The sequence below is a fragment of the Delphinapterus leucas genome, chromosome 10, assembly GCF_059928025.1.
Source record: "Delphinapterus leucas isolate spDelLeu-1000000601 "Yukka" chromosome 10, BTC_Dleu_Yukka2, whole genome shotgun sequence".
Classification (NCBI taxonomy): Eukaryota; Metazoa; Chordata; class Mammalia; order Artiodactyla; family Monodontidae; genus Delphinapterus; species Delphinapterus leucas.
Genome location: NC_143138.1, coordinates 80,937,281 through 80,964,159, shown reverse-complemented (window position 1 = coordinate 80,964,159; position 26,879 = coordinate 80,937,281). Strand labels below are relative to the sequence as shown.

Genomic DNA, 26,879 nt, shown 5'->3' with positions numbered 1-26,879 from the left:
ACTTAACACCTGTCTTATATTTTCAGTGCATTTTCAGATCCCCACTCTCATTTTAGCCTTGTAACACCATGAGGTAATCAGGAAAGGCATCATCCTCATTTGACAGAAGTAAATGGTGGTGGCAGTTAAAATCCAGCTTTAAATAAGCTGGAGTCAGAGGTAAGTGTTTTGAATTCTGACTTCTGCCACTTAGTAGCTGTGTGGCCCTGGGCAAATTACTTAGCCTCTCTGAGCCACATTTTCATGGACTGTAAGAACAGAGTACCTGGGTGTATGAAGAATTAAAGGATAACATGTGGGGATCCTTGTAACTTAGCGAAGAATTTCTAATTAGTAGCTAAGTTTCACACTGGTTAATTGTAGGGTGTAGGTCAGAGAACTAGTTTGTACACAGGTGTCCTGATGTGTGATACTGAGGAAGGAGCATTGGCCTGAAAGTTTACTTATCAGTGCTGACCAGGCCACGGATCATCCACCTGCTCTAGAGCTTACCCTGTCCTATGTTTATACTATTTACATTTAAATAATTACAATTAAATGAATAGCAATTAAACAAAATCATACGTTTAATGCCAGAGTTACACTAGCCCCATTTCAGGAGCTCAGTATCCGTTGTGGCTGGTGGTTCCTGTAACTGGATAACTCAGCTCTCGAACGTTTTGGTCGTCACTGTAAGTGCTATTGGACAGTGTTGCTGCAGCAGGTAATGAACCTTATGGTCCCCAGTTTGCGTTTTGCGGATTTGGTAAAATGCAGCCATCAAGAGTAGATCTTTGGAGTTATACTGTCTTCTGGTTCTAATCCTGGTTTCTCCTTCTTGTCAGTTATCTGACAGTGTGGACAAACTGCTTATCCTCTTTGAGCTTCAGGGTGATCATCTGTAAACTCGGGATCGTCATAGCCCCCTTACAGACTTCTTGTAAATATTATAGGAGATGTTGTATATACTAAGAGCTCAAAAGATGGCGTATATGTATTTACATGAAGCTCAGCACTTGCTTGCCCAGGTCTTGTAAGTGGGGGCCTCTAGCTGCCTTCAGAGCTCAAGTTCTTTAAACAGCACTGCAGTGCAGCACCTTCTGACCTTGTAGGAGTGGCCATCTTAATTACGTGACTTAAAATAGTAGAGGGGTATTTTCCTTGCAGTGCCGTTTTGGCTGCAGCTGGGTTTAGTCTGAAGACAAGTGCCTGCACCTCTTGGCTCAGGCTCCTGGGCATCTGGCCCTTTCCTAGTGGCTCTGGGAAGAGCTCTTGACTTAGGGAGAGGGTTTCCATGACCTCTTCAGCCTGCGATTGGCTTGAGGTTCCATTCCCACCCTTTCCTTATCTCTGGGGCTAAACTTGGGCAGGCTGTGTGTGCTCCTTGTCTTGTGCTAGATTTTCCTATGCAAGGTGCAGCTTCCGGAATAAAGGCAGATCCTTGTTCTGTTAACCTTTCTCCTCACCAGCAACACACTTCATTCCAAGTCCTGGGCAGAGGTGGAGAGACACTTGGGTACTTTCCACCATGCGTTCATAAAGGGAATACATGCCAAACACGGCTATAAAAATGATGGTGTATTTTAAATATTTATGCCTAATAAATTAGTGCTCTTACTGCATACAAAATAGCCATGTGGAGTGACTGCCATTATTAGATGATTATGGTTTCATAAAAGATATTAATTACTGATGTCTCGGAGGATGTGTGGTCTGGTAATGGGGCTTCTGTGTAAAGTTGTAGTGATAGTGGTATAATCTCATTCCAATCAGTAGATTATAGTCACGTATATCTAAGCTCACTATGAGACAATGCTGGAAGGCTGAATTTGAAGCCCTCTGTGACTAAGAGACCCTGGGACTAAAAGCTCTCAAAAGCTCTTATGATAGCCCTGGGAGGGCACAGTCTAGCCTATAAAAATTAAAAAAAAAAATTTTTTTAACAGCAAGGAACGTGGATATTTTAATGCAGAGGGATTCTTAGAGGAGAGGAAAGATCCAGGCTACCTCATAAAGGAGAACTTGTTTGCTTTCTGACATAAATATTTGCTTCTCTTTTCTCTATTATGTGGACTTACTGTTTATTTCTCTCATCTTGCTTTCTACTTCAGTAGTTCCTGATTTATGGACCATTGCTTACTTGTGTTCCCCTGTGAAGCTGTGAAATTAAATGAAGTTCTTTTATCCAAATAATGCGAAGTACAGTGTGGTTCTCTGAGGTCTCTGTGAAGTGACTTTATTTGTTTTTTGTTTTTTTTGCGGTACGCGGGCCTCTCACTGTTGCGGCCTCCCCCGTTGCGGAGCACAGGCTCCGGACGCGCAGGCTCAGCGGCCATGGCTCACGGGCCCAGCCGCTCCACGACATGTGGGATCTTCCCGGACCGGGGCACGAACCTGCGTCCCCTGCATCGGCAGGTGGACTCTCAACCACTGCGCCACCAGGGAAGCCGCTGTGAAGTGACTTTAAAACAACTGGCGAGCATGGCAACTCTGGGCTTTTCTGTCTTTTAAAATTTGCTCACATAATTGGGATTAAAAGAACTGGAACCGATGGGAATTCCCTGGCAGTCCAGTGGGGAGGACTCCACGCTCTCACTGCCGAGGGTGCAGGGTCAGTCCCTGGTTGGGGAACTAAGATCCCACAAGCTGAGTGGTGTGACCAAAAAAATAAATAAAAAATAAAATAAAATAAGATAACTGGAACTGACAACAAGATTTAGATAGCATGATTCCAAATTTGAGTGCTTTTCTCTAAGTACATTTTCTTTTTAGATAAATATTATGTTTTTTAAAAAAACAAATTGAAGTGTTTGGTGGCCAGCGTTTTAAATAAATCATTTATCTGCCCCTCCATTTCCCCCTCTTCCTCTCAATTATCCTCTCATTATTCACTCACACCCTCACTCATTCCATCACTCAGCACTCCTAGAGTGGACGGAAACATTAGTTGGGAGCAGCTACTTTCTGGTAACTTTGCCAGATTACTTAACCTCACTGCGTCTTAGTTTTCCAGATTGGTAAAATGGGAATAATGATGTTACTAGCCCCAGAAGGTAAGTACCATAGGTACAGTTTATAAATTGGTGGGAGGTTTGAATGAGTTAATGCATATAAAGTACCTGGCACCCAGGAAGTCCTCAGTACATTGTCATTAATATTGGCTTTTTGGGGATGTTTTTATTATTAGTCATCATCATCCTTTAATTCACTTGCTCCCTCATTCATTCAATAACTGAATGCTTTCTTCAAAGGCAGTGTGCTAGATATTAATGGAAAGATGTGGTTTTGCATTCATGGATTCTTGAAACTAATATTTATTTATTTAAAAAGAATTCTGTTTATACTGGGAAGGGAATGCTTAATGGAATTGTGATGGCCAATCTGCATGTTTGTATCTCCCTCCCCCTTTAAAATATATAAATATAATGCCATTATATATTTTTCAAAATATAATACCATTTTATTCGCAGATTAATGTTGTGCTATGGAGAGGAGGGGAGATTTTACCTTTGTTTTGCTTTGGAGCAACTTGACGTTCTACCTGAGTCCAGTTTTTTGTAGTGGCCCTTGCAATCCACTTTTGGTACTGATGGCAACCCCGTTTCCTCATTTATTGAACATGTATGTGAGCCTTTTGTAAGACTGTTAGCCTCTCGAGTTCTGTGATAAATTAGTAGCCATTCTCTGGCCCTGAGCATGCAACTAGAAGCATGCTGAGTATTGGATGGAGTTTGCAGTGCCTTAGGAACATGTGAGAGGCTGTTCTTCTTCTTTTTTTTTTTTTTACGATACGTGGGCCTCTCACTGTTGTGGCCTTTCCCCCTGCGGAGCACAGGCTCCAGACGCGCAGGCTCAGCGGCCATGGCTCACGGGCCCAGCCGCTCCGCGGCACGTGGGATCCTCCCAGACCGGGGCACGAACTCGCGTCCCCTGCATCAGCAGGCGGACTCTCAACCACTGCGCCACCAGGGAATCCCGAGAGGCTGTTCTTAACATCATCTGAGTAGGGGGTGGCAGGTCAAGGACTTGCAGGAAATAGCATTTAAGCTGAGACCTTGTTCATGAATTCAGTCTCTTCTAAGAAGGGCCAAAGTGATCACAGTGGCCTATTTGGTAGCCTGCTCATTTTGGTCATGGGCAGGGATATTGTCAATGGCTAGTTGGAGCTAGTTGGTATCCAGGCTCTTCCTTGTTGGAAATGTTTGTGGTAAACAATTGGGAAAAGTTGGAAATGCCTATCTACCTGTCTTGGTCTCATTGAAAATTCTTTACATATGCCATTCCGAAAAGTTCGATGAGATTGAAGGTTATAGAAGTGAGTACAAGACTAATAGACTGTGTAAAGGACGAATCCCTTGCCTTTTTTCCCCTGGTACTTTGAGAGTCTAAAATAAACTTCATTTCCAGTATTGGATTGTTTATTTACTAACCACCTTTTTGGAGGAAATGTCATATTGTCCTAGAACAATAGGGCTCTGATTTCAGACAGTGATTTGGGATAGTCCCAATTTGGCTCAAGTTTTTTGAATTTGTGAGTTCAGGTGAAAAGCCTAGTGGTGTTGCAGAAAATCCAAGAGAACTGGAAATGGAAAACTAAAACTAATTTAGTGTCCATTTTTAACCTACACCATGACTCAATTTAGAACCATAAGTCAAGAAGGATGTATTGTATTAAATGCTGCAGAGTTCTACCCTAGTTGATAGATCCCTATCCTTCATTGGCTTTTGGATAACCAACTCAAGAGCAAGGGTTTAGGATTGGGGTAGCAAATAGGTTAGGTCTTGTTTCCCCAAGCCCATGGCAGACAGAGCTGATCAATCTTGGCACCTTCTCCCACCAAAACGTAGTTGTGTTTGCAGAGTTATTCTCAAGTTATGAAAATTGGTACATGAAATGAAACATGTGTGTTATTCATGATAATATGACGTGATTTTTTTTGATGTGTCCCAGATTTTACCCATATTAACTTTAAAGAAAGATTGGCTTATCTTAGAAGAAGAGTTAATATTTGCAGAGATCCTTAGGTTCAGTTGAAGAAATAGGTTCTATAAATACATTTACAACCTATACGAATTTTATCCATGGATGAGTTCAGGTGTGCACCTGGATTTGTCTCTTGCATCTGAATCAGGGCCAACCTCTATGCTCTACTAGAAGTATGTAATTAAGGTAAAGGGATTTGAACAGGCCAGCCAGTCCTAAAATTAGCTCTTGCTTTGATGTTCCCCAGGTGCAAATGCACACATCCCTGTTCCTTTCACCCTCGATGCACTTAATCTCGTTTTCTAAGGCTTGTGCATGCCTTACCAAGGTTGTGGAAAGTTTGGTTTTGGCTCTTATTGGGGAACTGAGATTGTTTTCTCTTGTGGTTCATTAATCATATTTGAAACATCACTTGGAACCTGAGAAGCTTGTTTGTCTAAATATTCTTTTTTTTTTTTTTTTTTTGCCGTACGTGGGCCTCTCACTGTTGTGGCCTCTCTCGTTGCGGAGCACAGGCTCCGGACGCGCAGGCTCAGAGGCCACGGCTCACGGGCCCAGCCGTTCCGCGGCCTGTGGGATATTCCCGGACCGGGGCACGAACCCGTGTCCCCTGCATCGGCAGGCAGACTCTCAACCACTGCGCCACCAGGGAAGCCCTGTCTAAATATTCTTTTAAGGAGAAGTCTTACATTGCTTGTATTTCGTTTGTTATAGTCCAATAGTCTTCTTTCAAGCTATTTTTGGGCTGATATGTTGAGAACTATGTTGTATTCCTCAGTCGTCCTTTCTTTTAAGTGAAGATAGGCAGTGCAATTAAGGAAGGGGTTTTAAGCTTGCCTGTCAAAGGGTACCAGTATAGCTACAAATTTCCCACCGGCTGCTTTGGGAGTGAAGCCCTTGGACTCTCTGCATCTTTGGGCAAGTTATGTAACCTGTTTTGAGTAAAATGGAGATAATAACAGTACCTACCTCTTAGGGTTGTTATGATGGTTAAATCAAATGACATGACAGAGATGAGTAAGTGAACTGGCACGTGAAGCTTACTTAAGATGTAAGCAGTTACTCCACAGAGATGGGCTGCCAGGGCAGGGACTTGGATGAGGCACTCACCTTGGCTGTAAAATTTAAGGGGTGCCCAAACCTCAATAACAAAGGTAAATAATAGTGAATGTAATAGTTCAAAAATCGGAATTAATGAAAAAAGTTATGAAAGGCAAAGTATTAAAATTTAAGATAAGTTCAGGATCTGACCCTGCACTCGGATGCCCCATCCTCAGTCTTCTTACCTGCATCTAGCCCTGGCAGTTGCTCAGGGGTGCTCTCATCCAGGGCCAAGGGCTCAGCAGCTCTTTCAGGAATGGTGATCCGTTGTACTGACCCAGTTTGCAGGCCAGCTCTTCTTGAGTCATCAGCACATATTTTCAAGATGACTCTCTAAACCCAGGGGTGGGTGCCGCTGAATCCTGGAATATTGCTGAGCTCGTAGTTTATAAGGAGACTCACTTTGTATCCTTGGTCACATAGCCTGGTGCTAGAACCGTCTGAGCGATGCTGCCACAGACATTGGAGTAATTGGCATGTCCTATTATCACATAAGGTATTCACTCTTAACGAGTTCCTTTGGACCCCATATCATCAAGTGTATCAATGCAGCTCTTCTTTAGAGAGATGAGGTATAGGTCCCAGGTCCTACTGCTGGCCTGCGTTCTGCAAACAAAATGAGGAACAGGGAGAGAGAAAGAAGATTCCAGAAGAGGCATCAATTTTTGCTCATCGTTCTCTGGGTATTTTACGGCTGTAGTAAAACAGAGATGCTGCTGTTCAATTCCCTGAAGTGAAAACAGTTGAGAGTTTTACAAGCACATCCCCAAAGAAGCTAATCGAGGTACTTTGGGGTTGCTGGGCTACGTTGCTTTGAGGAAAAATAGCACAACCCTGAAGAGGAAGAATAGCTGAAACCACCATCCCAGTGAGCTTTCAGCCAACTGCTCCTGGAGGAAACCGAACGTAACCGCTATGAAGGTTTTTGTTGGATGGTAATTTAAGCAGCAGGCTACTTCCCAGCCTTGGGAATGTGATATCTTGAAGATAGAAATATTATGGTCCACATAGAAGCTGGAGGAGTAGCAAGGGCTTGTAGGCTGAGGTTGTGCCTTGTTTGATAAATTACTGTAAAAATAAAAAAATTGGACTGGGCTTCTAATGTTCAATTTTTATGTATTGTTCCAGAGATGTTGAGATCTCTGTGTATGGGCTGTGGCAGAAAACAAAACAAACAAACAAACAGAAAAAACAAAAAGCTGACTGTTCTCTCTAACTTGACTCCTTTTTCTGGAATTAAAAAAAAGTGAGTGAGTAAAGTGGATATTTAGTCTCTTTGGATGAAGGAAGAGATGCTTCCTGTATCCTTAAAATCATTGCCCTGTGATTGAAGAAATGTAGAGCTGAGTCACCCATGTCATGTGATTTCAGATTACACCTCGCAGTGAAGAAGCTGAGCCCACCGGTGGAGGTTGGTAGTATTTGGGGTGATGGGGAAGGAAATTGACCTGGGGTAGGAGATGAGTTAGATCCCTTCATTTAACCCTTTCTTCCCAGCATCCAGCAGTAAGCAGAACAGAGATCTCTGCTCTGATGGGAAGGCACAGGATGTGATGGTTAAGGGTATGGATTCTAGAGCCACATGCTTCTGGATTTGAATCCTAGCTTTACTACTGAGTAGCGGTGTGTCCTGGACAAGTTATTTAACCTCTGTGTGCTTGGTGTTCCCATTTGTGAGACGAGGATAAACGTATTAGCTGCCTTATCTGGTTGTTGAGAGAACTCAGGTACATAGAACTATGCCTGGCACCTAGTGAGTTTTATATACAACATCAGCCTTAGTTTTTTATCAGCTTCTCTTATTAGACAGCTTGCGGCTTTACGTGTACCCATATGACAGGTAATAGGCATGTTAATGAATAAATGTAGACAAAAATAACAGCTAATGGTAAGAGATAATGGGAGACGCAATATTAGATTGGCTGGTCGGGGATGGCTTCTCTGAGAAGTTGATATTTGAGACAGGACCTAGATTCTGAGGAGTTGGCCTCTTGATGATCTGGGGGCAGAGGGAGCAGCGCCAACAAAGGCCGTGAGACAGGAAAGAACTTAGTGAGCCTGAGGAAGACCTAAAAGACCAGTGTGACTCTAGTGCCATACAGATGAACGATGGCTCAAACACGAGGTAGCGGCCATTTCATGTAGAGCTTTGTAGACCGTGGAGGTGAACTTGGATTTTATTGTGAGGATATTGTAAGGTGGGTGTTGTAGTGAGCAGTGACGTGATCTGGTTTTGGAAAAGCTACCCTGGAACCTGTACTTAAGTGTGCTCTCAGGATAAAGTCAAGTGGAGTTGCCCGCGGGTTGAAGGTGACAATGACACTGGCAGTGATGTTGACACCCTTACAGGCATGCCATTGGGTGGGGAAGGAGACCCCAGGGTTAGATTCTATGATGACCTCTGGTCTCCTTTCCGACACTGAGTTGCTTAAAGTACAAATTAAATGGAAGGAAACCCCATAACACCACCATCTTTTATAAATAGATATTGAGCATAACTAAAAAAGCCCAGGGTTAAGTGCTTTAATTGACATTTTGGCTTCCTGAAATTAAAATTTGAATGATTTCCTGCTGGAGTGGTTTCCTTTTCTTATTAACTTGAAATATTCAGATGATTTCTGCTTGAAAATACCTGTAAGAGATGCTGCTGAGAATGAAGGTGTTCTTTGAAGATGCCTTCTGCCTGTTGTTGCTTTTGAACAAAGCAAGTGTGAAAGTGTGTAATTTGAATTAGGGCAGTTAATAAAGCTTCTACTAATTTAGTATCACGACTTCTAATGCTTTTCTTGGTTTACCTGTCCTTTAAGGTAAGTGCGTTTTGATTGATTCTTATATGTAACTGAGTTTGGTTCAAAAGACGAACAGAATCAAATGCAAGAGTAATTAACTCTAGAACATGATCAGAAATGTTTTACCATCAATAAACTCAATGGTGAGAAAGGACTTTTATATCTTTTTTTTTAATTGAAGCATATAATTGATTTACAATGTGGTGTTTCAGGTGTACAGCAAAGTGATTCAGTTATACATATAATATAATACAATACAATATAATAGTATGTGTATAACTTTTTCAGATTCTTTCCATTATGCGTTATTACAAGATATTGAATATAGTTCCCTGTGCTATACAGTAGGATCTTGTTGTTTATCTATTTTATATATAGTGGTGTGTATCTGTTAATCCCAAACTCCCCATTTATAGCCCCACCCCCTTTCTCCTTGGGTTACCATAAGTTTGTTTTCTATGTCTGTGAGTCTGTTTCTGTTTTGTAAATAAGTTCATTCGTATCATTTTTTTTTCAATTCCACGTATAATTGACATCATATGATATTTGTCTTTCTCTCTCTGAGAAACCTGAGAAAAGTCTTATAAATAAATTTTGCATGGCCTGTATTTTAACACTCCCACCTCACTTTGTTTAAAAAATAGTCATGTACAATAATTTCCATCATTTGAAGGTGTTGAAGATGATTTGCTTTACTTGTGAATATCTTACGACTCGAAAGCTTTTATAATATCATCTAGTGTCACAGGCTGGCTAGGGAGGGGCAGCAAGGGGTGATAACTCACAGAAAGAAACACAATTGAGGTTACCCAATGCTTCTGGCTTTTTCAGCACTTGGAGTAGAACTTTGATGAAACATTTTCAGAGGGCAATTTTGAAGGTACCAGGATGGGAAACAGCCATAAAGACTGCCCTTTGGGAGAGGGGCCCTCTCCATCATTCAGCGGAAACTGAGTGCAGCCTGGCATTTGTTTCTCCTTAATTCCATATTAAAAAAAAATAGATTTAAAGTACTTTGTATTAATATATGCTGGCCACTGCCACCATCCTCTGGAAACATTTAAAAAGAGGAAGAATGTGCCATATAAGGATACTCGGGGGCTTGATCCAGCCACGGAAGAGCTCAAAAACAAGGGTCAACATCTGTCAGTTATGACTTAATTTTAGTTCAAGTCTGAGTGACATTTGATTCCAGGCAAAGAAATAAGAGAGAAACTGGTGCAAAGCTTTTGGTGATGTAAAAGCCATCTTCCAATTCAGACTTGGGTAATAAGGCATTCTAGAAAAGTGTTTCCTTCTATTTTATGCCTTACATAAAATGTAATGTGTTTATACAAGGGCTAGAAACACCAGCCTATTTTGTGGTCTAAACTGTTTTTCATTTAGATCTAACCTGTGCTCCAGAAAGAGCGGGATGTGATTTTGGCAATTTGCCTTCTTGGCACTGATGTATTTGCTGAGTTAAGTTCTGAATTTTTAGAGTGAAAACCACTATTGCCATGAGTTAGAGGTTAGACAGCAGGAGTGTTTCAGTCATTTTGGGATCAGGAAGAAAATCAAAGTTGACATTTACCATAGATAGTTACTTTTTCTTCTTTATAGATATTTCCTTTTTTTATCTTTGCAACACAACGTGAATGATTGTATAAGCTTTTGAAACTGTGCAAAAATAATTCTGCCTCGGGCTTCCCTGGTGGCGCAGTGGTTGAGAGTCCGCCTGCCGATGCAGGGGACACGGGTTCGTGCCCCGGTCTGGGAAGATCCCACATGCTGCAGAGCAGCTGGGCCCGTGAGCCACGGCCGCTGAGTCTGCGCGTCCGGAGCCTGTGCTCCGCAACGGGAGAGGCCACAACAGTGAGCGGGAGAGGCCACAACAGTGAGAGGCCCGCGTACCGCAAAAAAAAAAAAAAAAAAAATCAAAAAAAAAAGTCTGCCTCTGATGCTGTGTTAATTTGTCAATGTCTGAGCTTGGCTCCAGGATTTAGAAGATTTGATGATTTCAAACTTTATAGCCTCTAAATGTCCCCCAGTGATTCCTGGTATTCACACCCTTGTGCAGGACTGGTCTGTGTGACTACTAGCAGAAGTGATGGTATGTCTTTATAAAAGTCTGCTTTCTTTCCTGAGCATTCTTTCTCTTTCCCTCTCTCTTGGATCCCTCACTCTGGGGAAATCCATGTTGTGAGCAGCCCTATGGAGAGGCCCGTGTGGTGAGGAACATGGAAACAGCCATATGAGTGCTCTTGGAAGAGTATCTCCAGACCTAGTCAGGCTGCAGATGACTGCAGTTCCACTAATGCTTTGACTACAAGGGTGTGAGAGATCCTGACGCAGAACACCCAGCTAAGCCATCCTGACCCACAGAAACTGTGAGATGATAAAGGTTTGTTGTTTGAAGCTAATATGTTTGGGGTAATTTGTTACACAGCAATAGATAACAAATACAGTCTGATAATATAAGATTGGTTAATTTATCCACCCACCATCTACCCATCTACCCATCCATTCATCCATCCATCCTACTCTCCATGCTTTCAACAAATATTTTGAGGACTTACTCTGTCCTGGGAACTGTGCTCGGTGATTAAAAGCTAAAATGAATGCCACATCCATGTTCTCAAGGAGCAAAATATCTAGTTTTCCCCATTAAAGCCGTACTTGAATTCTACCTTTTCACTTTATTAGGGTTAAATTAGACTTTGAAAAGTGAATAAATATTTAAAGAAAATTCTTGTTTTTCTCTGTCTTTCCTTTTCTATGTTCTTTATCCTACTTCAAAACAGATAACAATAAACATTAATTTAAATAATATTTGGTTTACATTATAAAAATGAATTTTAGATGATATTAATACAAAATATATTGTATGGCATCAGTATTTATAAGTTGTATATAATGCTTTAATTGAATTCTTGATATTAATTGTTTATAATTTCCCCTGATTATATGAATTGTTCCAAAAATGAAAAGTTACTAAGGGATTTCAGGAAGAAAATCTGATTTGAGCCAAATTAATACCTAATAGTAAATACTGGTATTGATTGGAGTGCTTTCCCTGTGCCAGATTCCATGCTAAGTAATTTATGTATATAACTTCTGTTAATCCTCAGAAGGTATTATAATTATTATCCCTATTTTATGAATAATGAAACTAAGATTTATAACAGTTAATTAGCACAAAGTCCAAAAAGTAAGTAAGGAGGTGACTTTCAAACCCAGGTCTCAAGGTCTTAGCTACCCTGCTATACATAGATGTGTATGCTTGTGAACTGATACACAGTGCCATGCTACATGTTTCAGGAGTTTATAGTTTTATCCAGATACTCTCAGTTGTCCTGTTTGCTATTTGTAAACAGACCCCTTAAAGCATGATTTGGCCAAACTTGTATCAGAATATCATGGGGGCTGCAATAGTCAGAACTTTAAATGGAGGTTTCTTATCAAATCCTGTGCAACCCAGAGGAACTCTTTGGTACTTCCTTCGTAAAGGTGCTGAAGTTGGGAAGAAAAAAAAAAGAGAGAGAGAGAACATACCAGATTAGAGGTTTCAGGAAAACTTTATCTCATTAAATTTTGATCACTGTGAAGAGAGGGGGCTGAGATGAGTCAACTAATGTCTCCTGGAAGAGAACAAGCCCCCTTACCTTTTGTCTTCAGAAAGCTGTGTCTGTCACCCACCTGGAGGGCAGTGCACTAGGGAAGTCCTTCAGAGATCAGGACTTGAATTAATTGGCCCTGGCTTTAATCCAAGCACCACTCTACCACGTGTATGACCTCCGTAAGATGCCTAAGCATTTTTGAGTATATTTTCCCATATGTAAAATTAGAATGATATTAGCATACTTTTATGTTGCTCTGAGGACTGAGTAAATTCATATATGTGCTTAATAAATGTTGGCTGTTAATAGTTGAATATAGGGTCACTTTTCTTGCTTTTTTTTTTTCCTTTCTCCCCCTCTTCATCGTCATCCTTATCGTTAGCAGGCTTCAGAGGCATCATCATGATTTCAGCAGGAATACACGAGATTATAGGCTGGATAGAAACTTAAAATAAAAATTAGGGAATGAAATGGTTCCAGCCAAGTGAAGGTCAGATGGTGCTGACTACCCAGGAGGTTACATAATAGAAACTAAGTTAAAAGAAACATCTTTAGTTCATTTACAATTTAAATAAAAGAAGAAACACGTGCATATGACAATACACATAGGGCAATGGAATGTTACTGCGTCAGGAAATGTTTAACATTGACAGCAACCCCCCGCAAAACTAAACCCCCCCCCAAATAAAAATAGAATTGCCAGCAAAGTTTCATCTTTTGATGAACATCTTTCTAAAGTATTTATAGGCTATGCTCCTTTTTACATTAGTTAACATTTTCAGTTTAAAACAATGACTTCCTGTCACAAATCCCTCTTTTAATGGTTTTCTCCTTTTTTCACTGCTGCTAGTGTGTTTTTCTCCTACCTGCTGTCTTATGTCTCTGTCAGTTTTCCAAATGAGAAATGGGTACTGCTTTGCTGTGTGATGTGGCAGAATTTGGGACCGGCTAGAAGGCTGCACGGATGGAGGGGTGTGCTTGAGAAAACCTTGATTTAATACCTTCTCTCTTGTGCCCTAGAAATCGGTCTTTTCCCAGGTGCTGTTCCTCTCATTCCCTGGATAGAATCTTTTTCCATTCGCCCTTGGATTTTTCTTCTGCTCCTTCTTGCTCGGTGCAGCATGATTATTTATTTATTTTAAAAATTAATGAATTTATTATTTGGCTGTGTTGGGTCTTTGTTGCTGTGCATGGGCTTTCTCTAGTTAGTTGTGAGCGGGGGCTATTCTTCGTTGCGGGGCGCGGGCTTCTCACTGCGGTGGCTTCTCGTTGTGGAGCACAGGCTCTAGGTGCATGGGCTTCAGTAGTTGTGGCTTGCGGGCTCTAGAGTGCAGGCTCAGTAGTTGTGGCGCACAGGTTTAGTTGCTCTGCGGCATGTGGGATCTTCCCGGACCAGGGCTTGAACCCGTGTCCCCTGCATTGGCAGGCGGATTCCTTACCACTGCGCCATCTCGGAAGTCTATCAGCGTGATTATTGAATGTGCCCAAGGGTGGGCTTGGGGCCTAGCAGGCTAAGATGTTTGCCCCTTGGGAAGAAAAATAATCGAAGCCATTCCTCTTCCTTCGCTCACTTGGTGCAGAGGTGAAGGGAGGCTGGGGTAGGACGTGGAGCTCTTGAAAGCCCAGAGAAGCACATCAGGAAGAAACCGGGAAACTTCCTTCCAGCAAGATGCAGGAAGGCATCTGTGTTGTGGAAGTGATGGTGCTTTGAAGTTGGCTTCACTGATCTTTGTGGATGATGACAGGGCTCCTGTGAGCCCTCTGATTGTTCATGGTTTGGTTTCTTTGACTTGCATCAAAACATGTGCTTGACTTGGATGCGAATTTTATTTCCTCTGTGGGAGAGGGGTCTCAGATTGTAGAGTCTGTTGGCTGCCAGCTTGGAGTGACTGCCAGGGACTGCTGAAAGGAGAAAATTTTAAAGGAGAATGCTGAGTGAGGCTTGAAGTGCTTCAGGGAGCATTTCAAATTGGATCCTTTTTGAATCAGATGGTCTTCTGGGATGATAATGCATTATGAGAGATGCCAGAATTCGTTTTCTTCAGGTTTAACACCACTTAATACCATAAGCCACAGGGCCTTAAGGAATGAAGCACAACTCTACATTGGACTCACCTTCTTCAAGGCTCTGAGGCCTGGTGGGCCTCCTAAATATTAATTTATAAAAGTTTATAGTTCAGGGCATTATATTTAAAAGAACGGATATACGTATAATTCTGGAATCCAACTCTTCCTAAGCACCCTTGTGGCAAGTACTCATTAACTCTATGATGATTCCCTTGGTGGCAAAGCCATGACCATTGAAACCCATTGTATCAGGTAGCTCTTGCTGTAAACATGCTGTGTAACAAACTGCCCCCACACCCCACAGACTACAACAGCAGCATGTCTTTCTCTCAGTCACAGGTTGGTGAAGTGGCTTTATGTCAGGCTGTGAGTTGGTTGGTCTTGGCTCCAGAGTATGGGGTTGAGTTTTGGTCTGTTCTATTTATTTTCTCTTTCTTCTTTCACAAGCTGCTATCACGGCATTTTCTTCTCATGGTGTATCACCAGAGTGTGAGAAGGCAAGCCAGACTACCAAAGCACATTGGAAGCCTCTGTTTGTGTCATGTCATCCTGGGAACATTCCATTGGCCAAAGCAGATTGCATGGTCAAACTCGACATTAGTGGTGCAAGGGAAATATACTCCATCCATATTAGAGAAAACTACCAAGTTACATGGCAAAGGGCATAGGTGTATAATTTTAATACAGAGACAGCATGAAGAATCATGAGGCATGCTTCAGTCCACCATACTGTATTAAGCTTTGTAGGTCCGTCCGTCCGTCCATCCATCCATCCATCCATCCATCCATCCATCCATCCATCCTCCATCCTTCTCTTTCTTTTGTGGTAAAATGTACAAAAATCTACTAGTTCTTCCTGTGGCATTAACTACATTCACATTGTTGTGCAACCATTACCATCATCCATCCCCTGAACTTTTCATCTTCCCCAGCTGAAAGTCTGCACCCATTAAACACCAACACCACCTTTTTTTCTCCCTCCCAGCCCCTGGCAACTTCCCTTCTACATTATGTCTTTATGAATTTGACTATTCTAGGAATCTCATAAAAGTAGAATCATATAATATTTATTATTTTGTGACTGGCTTATTTTACTTAGCATAATGTGTTCAAGATTAATCCATGTTGTAGCATGTGTCTAATTTTCCTTTCTTTTTAGGGCTGAATAGTATACGTACGCCATATTTTGTTTATCCAGTCATAGTTCAGAGGACACTTGGTTTACTTCCATTTTCCTGATTCTTTGTCACTGATTTTCCATTTTCTCTATGGCTGGAGTCATCTGACTTTGCCTAAAAATTCTTTTCACTCCAGACCCTGTGTTCAGTCTTGTCCATTCATTTATTCATTAATTCAACAAATACTTATTAAGCACCTAGTATGTGCTAGCAGCTTTCCTTAAGGACCCTGAAATTTCTCAATACATAGAGTTGTGCTTTCCTATTTGGTAACCACTAGTGACATGTGGCTACTTAAGTATAAATCAGAGTGAAACAAAATTTATTTATTTATTTATTGATCGTGCCTTGTGGCTTGTGGGATCTTAGTTCCCCGACCAGGGATCAAACCCAGGCCCTCGGTAATGAGAGTGCAGAGTCCTAACCACTGGACCACCAGGGAATTCTTGAAACAAGATTTTATAATGTACTTCTTCATTTGCAGTAGCTGCATTTCAAATGATCAATAGCCACATGTGGCTAGTGACTACTGTATTGAATGGTGCATATATAAAACATGGCTATCATGGCAGAAAGTTCTACTGGACGGAACCGACTTAGGGGGTTTAGGGGAAGCCATAGCAGTTGTGGAGCAACAACTCTTTCCTTCTGAAAGCTTTCTTCTTAAATCACAAGCCTGTCAAGGTCACCTTGTGAGTGCAAGGTGGCCATCATTTATTTGTCCCGGTCAGAGCAACGAGCGAGCCAATCAGAGCCCTTCCTCAGCACTTCGGAAGGTAAACTGAACAAGGAATTCAGATTTCTCTAGGTCAGCCCCAGGAGGCATTTGGCAGTCTGGAAACAGTTTTGATTGTCACAGCTGCAGGGAGAGGGAGGTGCTATGGTCATCTAATCTAGAGGGTGGAGGCCAGGGATGCTGGTAAACCTCCTACAATGAGCAGGGCAGTCCCGGCACCACAAAACCGTGGCCCCAAATGCTAATAATTCCAAAGTAGAGATGTGTTCCTGCTTCTGGGGAATTGTTTACAGATAAGAACCAGGATCTGAGAGCCATGTTTCCCGGCATGTAGAAGAAGCTGGTGTCAGTGAGAGAGAGAACGTAGCCACAGAGTTGGGGACTCCTGACCCGGGGTCCAGCCTCCAGTTACCTCGTTCCTGAGACCAGCCTCTGTCCCTCTTTGGGGTTCTGTGAAGGACCTCAGTATTAGAAAACTTTCCTCTTTCACGTGATTATTTTGAGTTGAGTCCTTAGCCTTTTGCTACACGTTCCTTCCTTGTTTTAGTTCCACCCCTGTGTAAATTGGTTATTCCATTTAAGGCCGTCCTGTGAAATGTCTACACAGAGTAGGCATTCAGCGCAGTAAGCTCATGGAGACGTTTTAACTACATTCCAAATGGACTATCACGTGTATGGACTGAAAGACCTGTATGTACTTAAAGGGGGACCTATGATTTTTTTAAAGAAGACTTGAGTTTTAATCACTTGGAAATGGTACGAATGAACACGATTTCCCAAAATCAACAGCCCATGACTTTGATTTTGCCACTGAAGAAATCCTTGACAGAATGCCCATGGGAGGGACACATTTTTGTGCTGGAGATTTTAATCAAGAGCAGTTAATTGTACATATACAAACGTTCTTTTTTGTATTCTTTTCCATTTATCCCTTTGCTGTACAGCAGAAATTAATACAACATTATAAATCAACCCAACTTCAATTAAAAAAAAGATTACACAAAACCAAAGTCACAAGGTTTCAAACCAAAAAAAAAAAAAAAAAGAGCAGTTAATGCAAATGAAAGTGACTAAAGTCATACAAATTTATTTTAGGATATGCCACTAATTGTCACAGCCCCTAGGGAAAATAATTTACTACAAATTCACAAACAAAAACAGTAAATATATTGTGAGCCTATATAAAAGAGCCTTTTAATGGTCTGATTTAGAATATCTGCATATGTATTTACTTTTATTTAAAGTGAATGAGGAATGCAGATGTGGAGTAAAAAATTCAAACAGTACAAAAAGGTATATGGAGTGAAAGGTCTCTGACCTCTGTCTTCTCCAGTTTTCTCCCAGGTCTAACTACCCTTGATGGTTTCTTGTTCTAGAAATTGCTTATATTATATAAGGATATTCTTTCTCCTCTTCCCTCCTTTAATAAGAATAAATAGAAAAAATATAGATAGAAACGAGAGTATGTATATATGTATGTGTGCTACACACACACACACACACACACACACACACACACACACTCTGTATTTTTGGATGGTTTGTATGTTTCAGGCTCTGTTCCTTATTTTGTTCAGTTAATATTTATAACTCTTCCTTGGAGCTATTTTTCCATCAGTACTGAGATTGGCTCCATTCTTTTCAATGACGTGGAGTTCGCCTTCGTGTCAGTGTTCCATACATAATTCACTGAACCAGTCCCCTGCTGATGTGCATTACAGTCCTTTCCAACCTTTTGTTTTTAACAAATAATGCTGCAATGAGTAATATATTTTTGTATCTTGATCTTTATGCATATACAATTGTATTTATAAAATAAAATGCCAGTAGTGGATTTTCTGGTTCAAAAGGTAGGTACATTTTATGTTTCTATGACATAGTGCCCAAATCCCCTTTTAAAAAGATGCACCAGGGCTTCCGTGTTGGCACAGTGGTTGGGAGTCCGCGTGCCGAAGCAGGGGACGCGGGTTCGTGCCCCAATCTGGGAGGATCCCACATGCCGCAGAGCGGCTGGGCCCGTGAGCCATGGCCGCTGAGCCTGCGCGTCCGGAGCCTGTGCTCCGCAACGGGAGAGGCCACAACAGTGAGAGGCCCGCGTACCGTAAAAAAAAAGATGCACCATTTTTAAGATGTACCTTGACCTACTGTTTATGGACATGCCTAAAATTTCATTCTCCTATTTCCTTACAATCTTTTCTGCCCCATTTCTCTTTCGAAACCCCCTTCCTGTCCCCGGACACAGTCTAGAAGTTGGGAGGCCTTCAGTTGAAGGGTTTATCTCATTGAAGTATATAGAGCACAAATCACAGGAGCTTTCTTTTTTAACATCTTTATTGGGGTATAATTGCTTTACAATGGTGTGTTAGTTTCTGCTTTATAACAAAGTGAATCAGTTATACATATACATATGTTCCCATATCTCTTCCCTCTTGCATCTCCCTCCCTCCCACCCTCCTTATCCCACCCCTCCAGGCGGTCACAAAGCACCGAGCTGATATCCCTGTGCTATGCGGTTGCTTCCCACTAGCTATCTACCTTACATTTGGTAGTGTATATATGTCCATGACTCTCTCTCGCTTTGTCACAGCTCACCCTTCCCCCTCCCCATATCCTCAGTCTGTTCTCTAGTAGGTCTGTGTCTTTATTCCTGTCTTACCCCTAGGTTCTTCATGACACTTTTTCCCCTTAAATTCCATATATATGTGTTAGCATACGGTATTTGTCTTTCTCTTTCTGACTTACTTCACTCTGTATGACAGACTCTAGGTCTATCCACCTCATTACAAATAGCTCAATTTTGTTTCTTTTTATGGCTGAGTAATATTCCATTGTATATATGTGCCACATCTTCTTTATCCATTCATCCGATGATGAGCACTTAGGTTGTTTCCATCTCCGGGCTGTTGTAACTAGAGCTGCAATGAACATTTTGGTACATGACTCTTTTTGAATAGGAGCTTTCTTGAAAGACACAAACCTGTCCCCTTTTGTGAGCACTGGTCAAATTTCTTCCCTCGCTGGGGTAGGCAGTGCTGCCGGACACCTGACCCCCTTCCCCTTTATTTGCTGGCTCAGCCTCATCAGGGTGAAATCCCTTTCCTCACTCTTTCCGCTGTTCGTTCTCTTGGGAGTCTTTTAAGAGCTGGTACTCATCTCTAGCACCCAAAACGTCAAAATCTGTTCACTTGTCTTGGTTGCTTGCCAATACTTAAAGATAGGCATGGTTGGACCACTGCATTCTTTGCCATTTCGGAAGAAACCATGTATGTTTGCATGTACAGTGTCAAGAAATGATTTCCAGATGACTGCTTTGGGCTGGCATCTCCATTAACGCTTTCAGTGGGGAGATGGTTTCTCCAGCTAAGCTGGCAGAGGACCAAGGTTTCCATGCCCCCAGCTCCTCTGTCTTTCTCAGCCTTCCACCCCAGTTGGGGTTACCTGTAACTTGATTCTTTGGCCTATGAAATTGAACAGGGACACTTAAAAAAAAAAAAATCCTTTCACCATGACATTATGGGCAAATGCTCTTTTCAGTGTTCTTCCATTTTTGAGCAGGAAACAGCATACTGGGCTTTCCCTTGCTCTCCTTCCAATATTTTATTGTGAAAGGTTTTAAACATACAGCAAAGTTGTAAGAATTTTATAGCGAACAGTCATATGTCTGCTAATAGATTCTGCCATAAACATTTTACTATACTTGTTTTATTGAATAGCTATCTCCCCATTCGTCATTTGGGGCTCTTTTAGTGATATCTCTGGCATTTCAGAGGCATCATGGCACGAGGGTGGTTTGGAGGGTGAGCTGTGGAGCCTGAGCTTGAATCCTGACTCTGCTGTTTGAACCCTGTGATCTTGGGCAGGTCACTAAACCTCTTTGCTGCCTCAGTGTTCTCATCTGCAAAATGGAAATAATAATAGTGTGTAGTTCAGGGGCTTTGTGAGATTAACTGAATCAGTACATGTCCAGCGTTTGGAACAGAGTATACAGTGTATTAGTCATTTAATGCATGCCATAAAGTGCTAAATTAATTTTAATTTCCTGGATTAAAAAAAAAACTAAGAGATTTCCTGGATTTTAGGGAGGAGCAACTGTGTGTCTGGTACTGGGCCAGACATTGTATGTACATTGCCTCATTTGATCCTCAAAATAATATTAAACAGATTATCCCATTTGCGGACAAGTAAACTGAGGCCAGTAAATGGCAGGAATGGGATTTAATCACAAATCTATCCTACTCCAATGGCCATAATCTCTAGGCTTTGCCCTTTCTTTTTAAATCATGAGATGGAGAAATTGCTGGATTATATAAGGTGGCAGAAATATCTATGGTTGGGGAAAAAAAACCTTCCTCTGAACTCCGGGAAACAGGTACAAGCACCCAAGGTTTTACCACTTTGGTGTGTCCTTGAGCTGTTGAAGGTCAGTCTTGTAAAAGAAAGAACTTGCTGTTTTTTTGTGTGTCTTGTTAAAATTCTTTTCTTTCCATTAGCATTTCCAGTTCTGGGTCCTCCTGCTGTCTGGTGTGCTGGCTGACCTCGCTGGGTAGGAATTACCCTTAGGGTGTTTTGGCGTGCCATCATTTGTCAACTGTTTAACTTCTCACATGCTAGACATAACTCCAATTTGCTGTCCAAAATCTTTTGTGGAAAGAAGGGCAGCAAATAGAAGTAAATGTGACTGTTGACTTTCTAACAGACCTGGATGTTTGGAGGAGAAGCTTTGCCCTAGTTGGTCACTTGAGGGTGAAAGTTGTGGCCTTGATAGCATCTCTGTCTTGGAAAGGAAGTCTGCAGTAAGCTGTGTTATGCGCATACCTTAGGCAGTGAAGAGGAGATTGAAATAAAGCCTCGGCTTTTGTCTTCTTACTGGAGTTCCTGCCTCCATTCAGATTCAATCCTTTCCCCCTTTCCCCTTAATTCTAGGTGCTAATATGTCTTTAATACCCTTTAACATTTGCTAATCTCCCTTTCTAATTGAGAGGCCATGGTTTTTAATGCCATCATTTTGCCTTGTTTGTATTTGCTTTTGGAGTTATTTATTTTTATGGCAACTGATTCTATAAGTTTGCTTTCCACTTAAAATACATTTAATTACATAAAATGAAGCTTTTTTTTTTTTAAAGCTAACATGGGATAGTAAAATGGTACTCAGTTGTGGCAAAAGTCGTGAGAATGGGTATGCAAATGATGGCATTTAAAAATATTAATTAATTAATTAAGTTTTGGCTGCATTGGGTCTTCATTGCTGCATGTGGGCTTTCTCTAGTTGTGGTGAGTTGGGGCTACTCTGCGTTGCGGTGCGCGGGCTTCTCATTGCGGTGGCTTGTCCTGTTGTGGAGCCCGGGCTCTAGGCGTGCTGCTTCAGTAGTTGTGGCACGCAGGCTCAGTAGTTGTGGCTCGCGGGCTCTAGAGCGCAGGCTCATTAGTTGCGGCACACGGGCTTAGTTGCTCCGTGGCATGTGGGATCTTCCTGGACCAGGGCTCGAACCTGTGTCCCTTGCATTGATTGGCAGGCGGATTCTTAACCACTGTGCCACCACGGAAGCCCAATGATGGCGTTTTTAAAAAACACTAACTGATCCTCAGTGTTGTCTGTCTTGTCTCCTTTGACAGTAGATGCTCTGGGCTTAGGGGATATTTATCAGAAAGTTGCATCTGTTTTGAAGACGCTTAGTAGAAATCCTTTATACCCTACATCTGTTTCTTGGCTAAGAAAGTATATGCAGTAGGTTTTGGCCTCTGAAAGGTTTCAGAGTAAGACTAATTATAATTATGCCTTGGGGCATTGGGCAAGCATGCATATTTTCATGAGACAGCCCTTGGTATCATTGGCACCTAGAGTAGGTGAGTTGGATGCTGATTTTTCAACTTCTCCTTGAAACTCTTCGCATTTCTTATGTGTCTGGACACCAGGAAATGGGTACTGTATGTCTGTTAGTCTTGGGGTGACTTCATAAGGCAGAGGACCGTCAAAAAGGGGCATCCTCAGAGAGTGCCCTGAAAGTGAATCGAGGATAAGCCTGAGGATTGGCATGATTCTTAGCGATTCTGTGAATGTAAAGGTGTGCAGCTGCTCACAAAATCTGTCTGAGCTGGGTTAGTGCTAAATCACCTGAAGTTTGCAAAGGAGGGAAGGTAAGGGCAAGATCTAACCTCGGAAGGAGAAGCCGATGCTCACTGGTAAGAGCTTGTTCCAATTCATGGACCCTTGAGAATGGGAGCAAATGAAAGAGAGAAAAAGAGATTGATTGAATGATCGATTGATTGGGAGCGATTGGGAGATTTTTAGTATATAAAGGGAAACTCCTTTTCTTTGCATCTCTTGGTAAAAGGGGAGCCAGTGACTCATGCCCTTGCTCTGTGAAGAGTTCTTCTGTCCGTTTGAGTCACTTGCTGACAGGCATATGGGGCCCATTTGGAATGTCAGGGTGATTTCAGATGAGCTACCTCTACCCTTTCCTTTTCCCATCTCCTTGGGACTGATTTTGATATCAGTACGGAAGTGACTTCCTCCAACAGGGGCCATGATGTCCACAGGCCTATGGTTTGGCTTCTCCTGAGTCCTGGAGGTCTTCAGTTCCCCATGGAGCTGTGACTCTAAGGTAATTCTTGGGGGCCGAGGTACACTGTGAAAGAGACAGTGAAAGGACAGTGAAAGCCGTGGGCAGGGCATTTACTGGGTTACTGGGTTAAAACTGTGTGGTTTCTCAGTCTGCACGATGGTGTCTCATCACTTGCAGAGAAGTGTTGTGATCTTCAAAGGGGTGTTAGAAGGACCAGACTCACAGTCCTGTCAGGACTCAGAAATGCCGCCACCTTTCCTTGGGAGCCTGGTTTAGCCACTTAATAGTCTTGTGGTCTCAGACAAGTTGCTTGAGAGTTACGAGCTGCATTTGTCTAACGTATGACCTTCAGTTAACAGACTTTATTATATACCTACTGTGTGCTTGGTACTGTGCCAGATCTTAAGATAAATGAGTGAAAAAGCAGGCAAAGCTCTCTGCCCTCACAGAATTGTTTTCCTTCTCATTTAAGATTACTTTGAAATTTAAACAAATTAGTGTCTGTAAACGGGTATAGGGCTCTTCTAAAAATTAGAAAATATCTATTATGGAGAAGTTATGAGCTACACATTCTACATTGGAGTGTCATTATTCAATAACAGAGCTCTTGGAACAAATTACTTCATTATTTTATACACAGTATTTGAAAAAAATGGATATTCTTTTAATGTTCGTTTTCCTCGTTTTGCCTGCTTATGAGAGGAAACTTCATTCCTCTTTGTCCATTGTGTCATGACTTTTTAATCGCTATTTTGATGTAACAAAGTCCATCTTCTCAAACAGCTGAGTTGGAAAGTACATTTGTTTTGTGCGTGTGCACGCATGCACGTGTGTATAACTCCTGGAAAGACTTGAATACGCTTGAATAATATAGTTGAGTAGTGTCTATGAGAAAAAACAAGGCAAATATGATTCCTTCTTATCCTGATACTACTGTTGATGAGAAAGATAGTAGAAGTAAAAGATCCTGTTGTTGAATATTATGCCAAGTCCAATCATGGAAACTGTCCCAACTGAAGAAATAACCTTTTCCAAAGAGCTTAGCTGATTTGCTCAGGTGGCTCCCAAGCGCTTAGCTCAAACCAAGCAACTTGTTGTGAGTTTCCTTCTTCTCAGCACAATGGAACATTCATGACCTTCATCAGGCAGAAACTTCATTAAGGCAAGTCTGACAGGAAGGTCAGGGGGAAGAAGAATCGAGTCTGTCTTTATTGGAAAGCTTGTTTTTCGAAACTTGTTAAATGACACGAACGGATGTAGTTCTGTATAATCTGTTCAGCTCCTGACTGTATTGAAAACCAGGATACCTGTTCTTGATAAAGTGCCTTTTGAGGCACGATCTAGGTACCAGACCTTCCTTATCTCATTGGTATCTCCCAAAGGGCTCCATTTTAATATTGTTTCCCAAGATACCCAGCATAGCACGTATACAAAGGTATTTCTACTGTTAAAGCCAGCCAGCCATGCAGTATGCATGTTATTTTTCAATGGATTTTTTTGGTTTTATATTTTTTATTAATTTACATAAGGAATCTTCAAGACCCTAGTAATTTATTCAGCGCTGACAGTGTGCAGTTCATTTACACATGTTCAGTGTTGCTTAAGGAATTTGAGCTGAAAATGATGATAGCAGCTACCACCCAGGAAGGAATGGGCTGAGTTACTGAATGAATTCAAAGAGGTAGGGAGAAGTGGATGCTGCGTAAGCTCACCAAGCTCAAGGTGACTTTTATTTCTATAGATTTGTGTTGAATAAGTTTTTGACTTGATCTAGAGTAGTTTCCTGTCTGTCCTCCTTCTGACATATCTCAGCACATGGAAAAAGCATGAGGCAGGGGTATACCAGATGGCAAACAGCAATAATCTTATCCCTCTCTGTCCCTAGAAGCTTGGTGTCCTGGAAGTTCAAAAGTTTATTCTGTCATTTCATGTTATTTCACACTAATTCATCCATGTAGCCTATCAGCATTTGCATGCCTGCCATGTGCTGCCTGGAACATGGAAAAGAGAGATGAGTCCCTGCCCACCAAGAGCTTATAGCTTAGAGACAAGGTACAGAAAGTCAGTAAGCGTTAAGGGTTATTAATAGACAAGGAAGGAATGCATGTAACTAGAAACACATTTCTCAGAATTTTTTCCTTGTGGCCACATAGGAGGAAGGATAGGGAAATTATATGCAAAGTAAGGTGGGGAAATTTTAGGGGAGAAGTGAGAGAATTGAAATGCGTGAAGGGTACCAAGGACCCACATAGTTCCTGCATAGTTCTGTTCCAGGGCAATCTTGTGTATGTTTGTATGGACAATAAGATCCACAATTCCAGCTTGAAACCTGGGAGATTTTTCTCCTCTGTGATTTTCTCCTCTGTGATTTCAGCATAAAATATTGTAATTAAGTCATGATTTAGCACTTTTTCACTCTTTTGGAGTCACTCCATAGGACAGACCTCCTTTTTTGTTTGGCACCCACAGGGACCAGTGACATGGTAGCCTTCTTAGAATTGTTTGTACTTATCGGTTTGTTAGAAACCACTCTAAAGACAGATGTCTGCCCACCCATCCCCCAGCTCTCTTCTCCAAAGATGTCAAAACCCTAGGGAGGAATCTGTGAAATGTGAACTATGACTTGGTTATAGGAGGTTCAGTGAAATAGCTGGAGGTTTTCCCAGCAGAAGGCTAAAGCAGAATCGTCTAGACATCACTTTCTCCTTATCTCGGCAAGCCTTTCTGGGAGCTTTTCCACATGGGGAATCTAGGCAGAAAGGAACATGAACTTTATCTAAAAAGCTTCTGACTTTTAGATCACTCCTGAAACTTACCAGGCTGCAGTTGTTGGTTTGAATAGAACAGGAAGATATTTGCCTTTGTTGTTATTGTTGGTATTAGGAGAGATTTGTTTTCATTTGTTCATTAAGACTTTATCAAGTACCCACTATGCACAGATATTTTGCCTTAGGGAATCAATGGGCAGAAAAGTGATGTTCTTTGCAGTGAATCAAATGATTGTATACATAGGATATAATGACAATTTGAGTGAGGGACTGATTGGAAAGGAACAAGGTTCTAAGGGTCTAGAAGGTGAAGGGACTAACACAGGGAAGGGGAGGTCAGGGAAAGCTTGGAAGCAGTGAACTTGAGGTGGGTCTGAGCTATTTCAGGGAGTTAACCAAATGAAGGGGCCAGACAAACAAGCCAGTTTAGAGTCCCAGGGTCTCTATCTTTTGGAGCTACCATGCCCTCAGGGGCTTCTGGAGAGTTTGAAACCTTATTTGTGCTTTGACAGGGGTGAGAAGCAGTGTCCAAGGGACAAAGTGAGTATTTTTCCTCACTAGGACCATGGACATTTTACATTTTTTGACCTCAGATATATGGGCCATATTACGTTATGTAGAGCCCTGTTGTCTTCTCTAGGACTGTTGGAAGTAAGTGTGCCATGTTGAATAGGACATTTAAAAGCAGACTGGACCTTGCTTCTCTTAGGAGCCGCTGCAGAGAAGGCACAGTTTTTACCCTGGCTTAGGGTACTTTTGTGTCAAAATACTAAATGACTTCATCATTGCAATCAGAGAGTTATCCTTTCAAACGCCAGGCACTGTGTGTGTCTGCCTCTTCTTGAGATGGATTACATGTGTGCCTCTTTGGTGCCGCAAGAAGCAGGTCTTTACTGAATACAATAGGTTTGTCTGTGTTGCGGATAGCTAGAGTTTATTCATTTTTATTTTTGTATGGTATTATAGTATGGAGATAGCAATGTTTACTCGGGTGCTCTACTTTTTAAAATAATATTTATTTATTTATTTGGCTTTATCAGGTATTAGTTGCGGCACGTGGGCTCTTCGTTGCGGTGCGCAGGCTTCTTTCTACTTGTGGTGCATGGGGTTAGTAG

At 41.7% G+C, this 26,879-nt stretch overlaps 1 protein-coding gene and 1 long non-coding RNA gene across 19 annotated transcripts in view; both read left to right on the top strand.

The window, feature by feature from the left end:
* The window catches only part of MAGI1 (membrane associated guanylate kinase, WW and PDZ domain containing 1), a 613,664-nt gene that overhangs the window by 49,162 nt on the left and 537,623 nt on the right, over nt 1-26,879 (top strand). The gene's annotated exons all lie outside the window — the stretch shown is intronic.
* Nucleotides 1-26,879, top strand: part of LOC149748303 (uncharacterized) — an 88,391-nt gene that overhangs the window by 48,826 nt on the left and 12,686 nt on the right. The window contains exon 2 of the long non-coding RNA XR_016394739.1: nt 27-26,879. This exon is cut by the window's right edge and continues 12,686 nt beyond it. This is a non-coding gene — a long non-coding RNA (uncharacterized LOC149748303). The remainder of the gene's footprint in view (nt 1-26) is intronic.